The sequence below is a fragment of the Lynx rufus genome, unplaced genomic scaffold (assembly GCF_022079265.1).
Source record: "Lynx rufus isolate CCGP_SWC_20201006 ecotype Redwood Valley unplaced genomic scaffold, mLynRuf1.p SCAF_39, whole genome shotgun sequence".
NCBI lineage: Eukaryota > Metazoa > Chordata > Mammalia > Carnivora > Felidae > Lynx > Lynx rufus.
This window is the reverse complement of record NW_025814855.1, coordinates 55,760-66,739: the sequence shown is the minus strand read 5'-3', so window position 1 is coordinate 66,739 and position 10,980 is coordinate 55,760. Positions and strand designations below refer to the sequence as shown.

At 47.6% G+C, this 10,980-nt stretch overlaps 1 long non-coding RNA gene across 1 annotated transcript; it reads left to right on the top strand.

Moving 5' to 3' along the window:
* Positions 1-822: 822 nt before the first annotated feature.
* On the top strand, positions 823-10,643 carry LOC124522756 (uncharacterized). Its single transcript, XR_006964836.1, has 3 exons — positions 823-2,183; positions 4,564-4,678; positions 7,738-10,643. It is a non-coding gene; the product is annotated as an uncharacterized LOC124522756 (long non-coding RNA).
* Positions 10,644-10,980: the final 337 nt, after the last annotated feature.

Here is a 10,980-nt window from a genome sequence, read left to right as displayed (position 1 = left end):
TATCTCATTTTTATGGTTAAATAATATCTACTATGAGTATATCACATTTTGTTTATTCATTTATCTATTAATGGACATTTGGGATGTTTGTGCCTTTTGACTATTATGTATAATGATGCTGTGAATGTATGTCTATGTGTTTTTATGTGGACAAATGTTTTCTTGGTTATATACCTGGGGGTGGAATGACTGGTGAGGCTGTTTGACCTTTTGAGGAATGCTAACATAGCACTCGTTTTAACAGAGAGGATTTTAATGCAAATAATTTAACCTAGGTATTGAAGGAAGAGAAAAGTATAGAAAAAATAAGGTGTCATGGCTGTAGGGACTGCAGGGAATAGTACCCTCCTACAGATGTAGGAACAAAGGGAAGAGATTGGAATTGAGACAATTAGAGACTGAAAAGAGGGCCAGTGCTGGGTGGTGCTGGGCTCTTTGAAGGGGACATGATGAAGCTAGTTCTGTACATGCTGGAAAGGCTGCAAACTGGATTCACTTACTGTTAAGGAAAACCTTGATAATGCAGGTTTTCACCTAGGCATGAACGTGAGGTGCAGGCGAGACATTTTGGATGAATGTGTCTGTAGTTTTTGTGGGGTGTTTGCTTGTGGTACTGTGCTCTTTTCTAAGCCTGTTGCTGGTGTTTTGAGGCGGGCTGTCTCCTGACTGTTTGCCTCCTCATTAGAGGTCTCTTAGTTCCAGTTCCAAGCTTCTCACTGAATAGATGCTTAGGTGATTACACACTATAAAAAGAGATTTTGCAGGGCACCTGGCTGGCTCAGTCAGAAGAGCATGTGACTCTTGATCTTGGGGTCATGAGTTTGAGCCCCACATTGGGTGTAGAGATTACTAAGAAAAAAAACTTAAAAAGAAGAAAGATTTTGCATCATAACATTGTGGATGTTGGAATAGCAGCCTACTAGTAGGTCACTAAATGGACTCAGGCCTGGTACTCATGTGGATCTTGTGGGATGTGCATGGTTACATCCATTCATCCTTGAAATAACACAGTTTCAAGTTTGCCATAGTTCACATTTACATGAAGATTCCTGCCTTTGCTCCATGCCCTTACCTGGTCTTGGCTTATTGCTGGCCCCTCCAATGCCCCCACGTGAGAGAGGGTAGAGGGGCTGGCCCTTGCTTTCTCTGGGTGGCCTTGGAGATGATTGTTGTGATGCTGTCAGGGATTCCAGAAGCCAAATGTCTCAAACTATTTCCTTGGCTGTCAATGTCAAGGTATGTGTGTGGGTCCCCAAGACCACTTTTAGTCTTAATGATATGCTGGAAGGAGTCTCAGAATTCAACAAGGCTGTTATACTCGTGATTATAGTTTATTATAGCAAAAAGATACATATTAAACTCAGCAATGGAAAAAGGTGCATAGTCTGGGAGATAGTGGGCATAAGTTTCCACATGACCTTTCCCAGGGTAGTTATGTGGACAATGCTTAATTCTCACAGCAATGATATGTGACAGTGTAGCAGCCAGGGATGCTTACCCGAGTTGTGGCATCCAGGGTTTTTATTGAGGGTTCAGTTACATAGGTATGGAGTATACTAACCATAGTTACTCAGTCTCAACTCCTCCCAGAGATCAGGTTGGTACAATGTGGACCAGGGTCACCACTGTAAGTCACATTGTTAGCATGAACTATCTGGTTTGGCCTAAGTCCTTAGGTAAACAGAGATACCTTTAAGAGGCAGAATATTCCAAGGGCTTAAGAGGTTACCTTTCAGGAGCAGGTCAAGGGCCAAACTTTTGGAATGTGCAAGGTTTGGACAACCCAGGCCTCCTGAGTCAACCCTTTCCTGAACATCTGGCTGCAGCCAAAGGAAGGCTCTCGTGACTGTTTCCTTGGTGTTTCAGTGATTTGGGTTTCAGGGGCCTTGGATGTACTCTTAAGGTATGTATGTGTATGTGGACCAAAGGAGGAGGTGCATGTTGGCCAGGGCAGGGTGTTCTGTGTGATTTGGATTGCAGTCCTTGTTCTCATTCAGCTCAGAGTCCCGGGCCAGCATCTGGGTACATGTTGACTGCCTGGGTGCCTGACCTCTGTGTCCTTAGGGTGGGGCTGAGGGCACTAACACTTTCCTCTCCCCTCAGTGCTGGCCCAGTCTCATCCCGAGGACCAGTGGTCTGGAGACCTGGCAGAGTCAGCCAAACTCTTCACAGGTGGAGCTCAGGTGAGCTGTGAAGCTGTGAGTCTTCCAAAGTCAAAGATGCCACATCTTGGTGACCACTCCCCACCCCCACAGCCTTCCCTTACCCCAGACCATGGAGGGTCACTTCAGCAGCTGTGCTCAGCCTCCCCCCACCTCCCCTCACCCCCAGGCTTGGCCCTGGAGCCTGCCCTGCAGCCTCCTTCAGCTTCTGGTTGTGAGTGTGGAGTCTCCCCAGGCTTATACTGTCTGAATAGTGGAGTAGGTGCTTGTCTTGAAGTCTCAGGTCTCCAGTGCCCAAACCCAAAGACACAGGAGTAAGTCTGGGACCAGATGGGGTTGCCTGGTCTCTGCTGCTTTTGGGTATGGCTAAACATTGCCATCAGGAAAGCCCAAATCTAGGTTTTTATTGTTGGCGCCAGTTCGTAATTTATTTTTTATTTATTTTATTTTATTTTTTTATTTTTTAAAATTTACATCCAAATTAGTTAGCATATAGTGCAACAATGATTTCAGGAGTAGATTCCTTAGTGCCCCTTACCCATTTAGCCCATCCTCCCTCCCAGAATCCCTCCTGTAACCCTCAGTTTGTTCTCCATATTTATGAGTCTCTTCTGTTTTGTCCCCCTCCCTGTTTTTATATTATTTTTGTTTCCCTGCCCTTATGTTCATCTGTTTTGCCTCTTAAAGTCCTCATATGAGTGAAGTCATGTGATTTTTGTCTTTCTCTGACTAATTTCACTTAGCATAATACCCTCCAGTTCCATCCACGTAGTTGCAAATGGCAAGATTTCATTCTTTTTGATTGCTGAGTAATACTTCATTGTGTGTGTATATGTGTGTGTGTATATATATATATATATGTATATATATACACACACATACATACATATATATACATATGTACATATATATACATATATAATATATATACATATATATGTATATATATACATGTGTATATATATATATACATACATACACCACATCTTCTTTATCCATTCATCCATCGATGGACATTTGGACTCTTTCCATACTTTGGCTATTATTGATAGTGCTGCTATAAACATGGGGGTGCATGTGTCCCTTCGAAACAGCACACCTGTATCTCGTAGATAAATGCCTAGTAGTGCAATTGCTGGGTCGTAGGGTAGTTCTATTTTTAGTTTTTTGAGGAACTTCCATACTGTTTTCCAGAGTGGCCGCACCAGCTTGCATTCCCACATAATTTATTTTTTATTAAAAAATTTTTGTTTTAATATTTTATTTTCAAGTTATCTCTACCCCCCACATGGGGCTCGAACTCACCACCCTGAGATCAAGAGTTGCATGCTCCTCCCACTGAGCCAGCTATGTGCCCCACCAGTTTCTGGTTTAAAACAGCATTTGGTAGGTCCAGAGGACATATCTTTGGGCAGGACTGACTGCATCGGCCTGTAATGGGGGTTGAGATTCTTCTCCTGTGTCTGGGGTGCCTTGGCTGTGCCTCCTAGGTTGGCTTTGATCTTGGCTTTGCTTCTCTTGGGTCCCCACCCTAGCAGGCTTCTCCTCTCCATTTCACTGTCCACCACTTGTCTTTGCCTGACTTCCCCAAAGTGAGTTTTCTCTTATTAATTTAGTCATAGTTTTTGTTGCAAAGAGATAGAAGGCAATATGCTGATCGTTATCAGTTTATCCTCCCATTATGTTTTAAATCTAACAATGTAACATATATGCATTATAAAGTAATTCAAATCTTAACAAAATATATAAAGGTCAAGCCTCACACCTGATCTGCCTCTTTGGAGATGGCCACTGTTAACCTTTGTGTGTCCTTCCTCCCTTGTTTTAAATACACATATGCAGCATACACACACACACACACGTGTGTGTGTGTGTGTGTGTGTGTGTGTGTGTGTGTAGGTATATAGACACTTCTAAAGAAAGCCCCATTAATGCTCTGCACCTGCTTTTTCACTCCATCTCCCGTTGGGGACCCTTCCAGTGTCAGAAGCAGCTTGACCCTTTCCTTTTAGTGGCTTTTTAGGAGTCATTTATCTTGCCCACCCCAGGACACTCACACCTGTCCTAGCTGCCACTCCTCTTTGCCTCCTCTGCCCTTATGGCTTTTCAGCACATGGATGTCCTTGGATCCCCTGCTTTGGTGCTGAGCACTGTGGAGGGCTGTTTCACCTTCAGTCCTCATGGTAGCCCTGCATGGTTGTCTCTTTTGGGCAGGAAAGGGAGCTGAGGTGTTTTGTGACAAATAGCTGGCCTTCCATTCCTTGGTCAGGCTTGCCTTGAAGTGGAGGGACCTTCTGGTCCTTGGGCATTGTACAGTCTCCCCAGGGATGGCTCTGCCCCATGAGATAGGGACCAAAGCTTGCTTCTGTGTCACAGGGTACTTGTGTGTTTGTGGTCCTAGCGGTAACCCAGGGGCTTCTCCAGGAGGAGAGAGGGTGTTGCTCACAGACATGGACTGAGCCCACATGGGAAGGAGAGCAGATCAGCCAAGGAGCATGCCCAGGGTCTCCTGCCAGGTGAGTGGGCCACACCCTGGCCTTCCCCACCCCTGACTGTCATTCCTGGAGCTTCCTGAGAGGCTGCAAAACCTGAGAACTCCTACAGTTGCCCTGTCCACATGTACCCAAGCTGGGCTCAACAGACTTTCTGTGAGTCACTGACATGCTGGTAGCTCTTGGGAATAGCCAGGATGCTTCACTGTGAAACTCCAGTCCAAGTCAGTAGTGCAAAGCTCAACTGTGAGAGATGCTGTTCCTGAAAGAAACTGGTCGGCCTTGTTGTGGAAGGCTACTAGGGAAATGAGTTTCCCTACTGCCTCTAGGCCCCTTGCCTGATTCCACAGTAGCCTGTCTGGGTCATTTTACCATGCCCATGTATAGTTGACCCTTAAATAGAATGGGCTTGAACTGCCTGAGTCCACTTATAGGTGGGTTTTATTTTATAAATAGAGTATACTACAGTAAATATTTTCTTTGTGTTTTTAATAACATTTTTTCTAGCTTTATTGTAAGAATACAGTGTCTAATACATATACAAAATATGTGTTAATTGACTGCTTGTGCTGTTGGTAAAACTTCCCGTCAACAGTAGTTAATTAGTGATCAAGTTTTTGGGGAGTCAGAAGTTATAAGTGGATTTTCAACTGCTTGGAGGGGGGTTGGTGCCCCAAACCTGTTTGTTGTTCAAAGGTTAGCTATTCCCTCTAGCAAAACAAAACAACAACAGAACAAAAACCATGCATTTTGATATCCTTAATTACGTTGTTCACGGTCTCTGCAAGCTCAGAGCCATGAAATGTGTTTATTCTAGCAGGACAGCTTTTTGTTTTCCTCCTTGGATGCCTGGAAGCTCAGAGTTCAGTTTTATGTACAGTTGTTGTAAATTTTTGTGCCCTGCTACAATGTGCTGAGCGCCCCCCCACCTCTCCCCCATTACTTTCTGATTTCTGTGTTTGGTCTGACATCAGTGTGTTATGTATTGTGTCACACTGGATCCTTCAGGAGGTGGGTTGAAGTGGGTGATTTGGAACAGTGTGCCCATTGGGAGGCATTGTTGTAAAGTGGTAATGGGTTTTCAGAAGCTTGCTCCATTACTGAGGGTAAGTTAATTTAGTCTATGGGACCAGAGTTCATCCATTGCTCTGTGGCCAAATGAAAGAGATTTATCAATGGTCTTTAGCAGGTTTTATCCAAACTTGTCTGCACTTCCCACTAGTAAAATTTTCTTCCCATTTTACAGAGGGTCAGGGCCAGGGTGGCAGTGGCACTGAAATCAGCAGTCACAGGGTGGGAACACACTTATTCTTTAGCTGTGTCTGGAGAGAGTGATGCAGACAGAGCCTCCTCTACCATTTCTGGGCTGAAGATCTCTTTGAAGAGGCCGCCCAGCACAAGCCAGTGCCCATGCGCCAAGTGGGACCACAGGGCTATCAACCTGCAGGATAAGCTTGAGGTGTTGTGGCCCTTTGAAGCCGGAGAGGAGCTCAGCAGAATCAGGAATGCGCTGGGGCTCTCCACCTCCACCATGGCCACCATTCGTGACAACAAGGAGAAGATCCGAGCCAGTTCCCAGGTGGCCACACTGCAGGCGGCCACCAAATTGACGCACAGCTGCAGCCTGGTGATGGAGAATATGGAGTGGAAGCTAAGCGTGTGGATCAATGACCAGAATGAGCTCAGTGTGCCCATCAACATCATGCTTGTCCAGGAGAAGGCTTGCAGCCTGTTCGAGGACCTCAAGTGGGAGCAGGGCGCGGGTGCCCAACTGGAGACCTTCGGGGCAGTTGTGGGTGGTTCGCGTGTTTTAAGGCATGCCAAAGCCTGCATGCCTTGGGGTGGGTGGTGAGGCTGGGGGCTGCGAGGCCATGGGCACAACGGCTGCAGCTGTGTGCAGGTACCCTGCCCTGCTTCAGAGAGTGATCCAGGAGGGTGGCTGCACACCATGGTAGGTGTTCAACGTGGATGAGACTGGGCTTTTCTGGAAGCGACTGCCTGACAGGACGTTCCTTTCCCTGGAGGAGAAATCAGCCCCTGGCTGCAAAGCTGCCTGAGATATCCTGACGCTGCTACTCAGTGGCAGTGCGGCTGGCGATCTCATTGAAGTTGCTGCTGGTGTATCCCTCAGAGAACTCTCACACCCTCAAGGGCTTCTCCAAGCCCAACCTGCCTGTGGTGTGGCGCTCACACAAGAAAGCCTGGGTGACCATGAGCATCTTCCAGGAGTGGTTTGTGCACTTCTTCTGCCCAGTTGTGGAGAGGTTCTGTGCCCATCACTGCTTGTCTTGGACAGTGTCCCTGGCCACCCTGGGAACCTGGACAACCTCTCCGACCATGTGTGTGTGGAGTACTTGCCCAAGAACACGACGGCCCTCATCCAGCCCAAGAACCAGGGCATTGTTGCCACCTTCAAGGCCTGCTGCTTATGGAGGGTCTTCTGCCTGTTGGCGTTGAGGGTGGGAGGCAGGGACCAGCAGTCTGTGGTCTTTGACTTCTGGCGAGTATACAGCATCCTTGATGCTGTCTACAACATCTCTGAGTCCTGGGAGGAGGTCGCACCAGCGACGCTGAGTAGGGGGTGGAGAAAGCTGTGGCCTCAGTGCGTCAAGCGGGAGGCCAGCAGGCTGCATGTGGAAACTCTACTACAGATCTGGCAGGACATCCTGGCACTGACACATGTTGCAGGTTTCAGAGAGGTGGCAGAGGCAGCTGTGGTTGAGTTGCTTTAGAGCCCTGGGGCAGACCTGTCCAACGAGGAACTGATTAGCAATTGGATGCTAATTGTCACCCTGTCCTGTTCTCTGAAATGATGCTGTGCCCCATCTGATTGGTTGGGGAGAGAGAGGAGAGACTGGTGGGTGAGCTAGAGAGGTAGAATACTCACCAGATCTCCAAGCCCCCAGCAAGGGGCATCCTCATGGCTGCAGGCGTCCCTTGGCCAGAACTGGATGCTAATTCTTCCTTTCTTCTTGTCTCCTCCCCTGGTCTCTCTGCCTTGCACTCCTCTCTTTACCGGTTTCCATTTGATACCTGCCATGCCCTTTTGACTTTCTTCTCCCTGTGGACATGGCTCATTCCAGACAGTGGTGGCATTTGGAGAAAAGGCCGTGGATCCCACAAGGGAATGCTGGGGGCCACCCATTGCTCTGCAGAAGGTGACCTTTGGGGATGTGACCTGTTTGGGTAAGGATGCGGATTTTGGGGAGTCGGTTGGCCTTATTGCTGGACATACAGGCCCTCAGGTGAGTGGTCTGTCTCCAGCTATGGGTTCCTGCTGCAGAAGGTCTTTACTCAAGACTACCTTCTTTCCACAGGAGTAGGGAGATGGAGGGCTGCTCTAGAGGACTGGTTATTGTTTAAATTTGGCCTGAAGGTTTTGCTGTCAAGCCTAGATGCCCACACATCTCCCATCTGCCTTCTGTACACACCTGTGCACACCTGGCGGGCGTATGTCCAGACTCCAGCTCATATTACATACATGAAATGAGTACTACCTGCTGGCTGGACCTATCACACCTGAGCAGGAAATTCTTCTATCCCAAAACTTGGGCCATCTTGGACACCCAGAGCTCTGGCTTCTCCTGGGAGTGGCTACTGTGGGTGTATCTTGAGATCCCAGGGTTGCCGGTCAGCTACTCCCATTTGGGTGTCTGCACCACTCAATGTAGAATCAGAGTCAGATGAACAACAACAACAACAACAACAACAATCAGAGTCAGATGAAAGATTGATTTTAAACACCATTTTTGGATATGTTAATCAGATAAGGGAAGAGTCACTTGCTGTTAGTTTGCCATGGGGTGTGGGCCATGTGGCCCATTTCCATTTAGGAGTCCAAGCCTGCTGGTCAGTGAGTGCCCAACTGCCCAGGCAGGGAGACCTGGCTGAGCGTTTTTGGTAAACTGTGCCTGCATGACTTTCCACCTGGTATTGCTCCCCACTGTTATCACAGCTCCCAACTGCATCCGGGGAGGATCTTGGGTGTGATGCCAAACAGTGTTATCATTGTTTTGACCTTTTGCTGTCTAAAAAGAGAGAAGATAATTCCATGTATTTCACAAGTGACAAGTACAGTGAGATCATTGAACAAGTGAAACATACCAAACTACAAAAGAGGAAGTCTACCCTCTTGCTCCGCTGCCTGAAGTGATTTGTTATCTGTATTGGGAACGAGGAAATGCTAGTGATCCCCCTGTCAGAGGCAACATGAGCTTTTGCTACTGTATTAAAAACAAGAACATGTATGATGTGCTGCATGAGGCCCATGTTAGCATTGGGCATGGAGGGAAGCCTAGGATGCTGGCAGAGCTAAAGAGATATAAGAATGTGACACGGGAAGCCATACTCCTATACTTGAAGCTATATGCAAATCCTGTCAGCAGGAGTTGCATCCTCTGAAGAAAGGTATGTTGAAGACTGATGTTTGTGGAGACCAGGAGCCAGTGCCAGGTGGACCTTATTGACATGCAGTCGCAGGCCAACGGACAATTCAAATTCATCATGGTCTACCAGGGACACACAACCAAATTTGTCCAGTTGAGGCCTCTGACCAGCAGTAGTGGTGCGGACGTGGCCAGATGTCTGCCAGACATCTTCTGCATCTATGGGGCCCCTGCTGTTCTCCAGTCTGGGAATGGAAGATACTTTGCAAATGAGGTGAATGGTGTATTTAAAGGCACATGGAGTGGCTTAACAATTATGACCAGAAAGCACCATCTGAGCCAGAGCCCAGGCAGCCTAGAGAAGGGCCACCGACACATGGAGAGCATGCTTGTGCCTGGTTCACACAGAGGGGACCAGCACTTGGATCCTGGGGCTGCACTTTGTCCAAGTGATGAAGAACAGAATGTTTTTTGTTGTTTTGTTTTATTTTTCATTTTTAAAGATTTTATTTTAAGTAATGTGTATACCCAGTGTGTGGCTCGAACCCACAACCCTGAGATCAAGAGTCGCATGTTCCACTGACTAAGCCACCAGGTGGCCCAAAGAACAGACTGTTTAACTGGAGCATCTGGAGCTCACCTTATGAGGTGATATTTGTTTGTGACATCAAAGTAGATCTATCAGTGTCCTCACTGTCCAGTGGAGCACTCGGCAGGCTGGAGACAGAAGAGGATCTGGAGGAGCTGCTGCAGAGCGTAAGAATAGGTACTCAGAGGTCTGAGAATGAACACGGTGGCCTCACTGTCCCCTTGCTGGAGGTGCCAAGAGTGGTGTATGCCCTCTGGGCTGTGGGGACGCCCATGTACGTGAATCCTGCATGACACATGTGTACGTGTCTGTGGCAAAGACTCTGGGTTTTGAGAATGTGGAGACTCAGGCGTCCAGGAGAGCCTTGTTGCTTCCCTCAAGACTCTGTCACTGCCATTTAAGAAAGTGAAGTTGGACTCTGTCAAAGCACTTTCTGGTCCTGGTATTGGCGACACTGGCAGAATTTCCGTCCTGGATTTAGACAGGGAAGGCTGAGCTCAGAAACATCCTGTGTGTGATCCTTTCCATCAAAGATGGGCAGTTTTATTGATTAGGCAACAAACTGGGAACGATTGGGCAGTTTTTCATGAGGAGACAGTTCACGATGTTTTCAGAGGCTTCGGTTTCCATCAAGGAGGTCTCACCTGAGGAATGGTCCCTGAGGGAACTCTCAAGGGTCCTGTCTGTCACTGGCAGGCAGGGACAACAGGTAGTGCGTATGTAAAAGTCAAGTGTGGGACCAACAAATGTCCCTGCAGAGCCTCCCAGTTTCCCCTGTTCCTCCAAGTGTCATCTCAGTTTCTGCTGTAATTAATGACCAGATGCTGATGAAGTTCTCTGCAGCCCTCCTCTCTGTGAATCAGAAACTTCTCACATGAGGAACCTGGAACCTGAGCCTCTGCCTCGCTTTCTTTGCATTGTTGTACTGATCACCAAATGGGCTTTATCTGCGGTCAGGGGTTGGTTGACTTCAGCGTAAATGTGTTCAATAAAGAACTGTTTTTATTTGACTGTGTATATTAGGTTCTGTCTAGAGTTTGTTTCATCAGGACGTATCTGTGGGTTAGAGCTAGGAGGGACAGGAGGAGAGTGGCCATAGCCAGTATCTGGGAGGAGACACATGGGTAATAGGACCAGGCAAGGGATGAATATGGTGTTGGGACAGGCAGGAGAGGCTCAACTCCTAGCTTCAGTGAGGAGGAGCCTGTCCCTGGAATGTGGCATCCAGCTAGAGATGGAGCATGGCTTTCCGGGAGGAGACTCAGATGGCTAGAGGTACAATGAATAGGGCAGGTGGCTCATGGAAAGGGTGAGCAGATCTTGGCTCCAGGGATCCCTGGACTTGGCTTTTG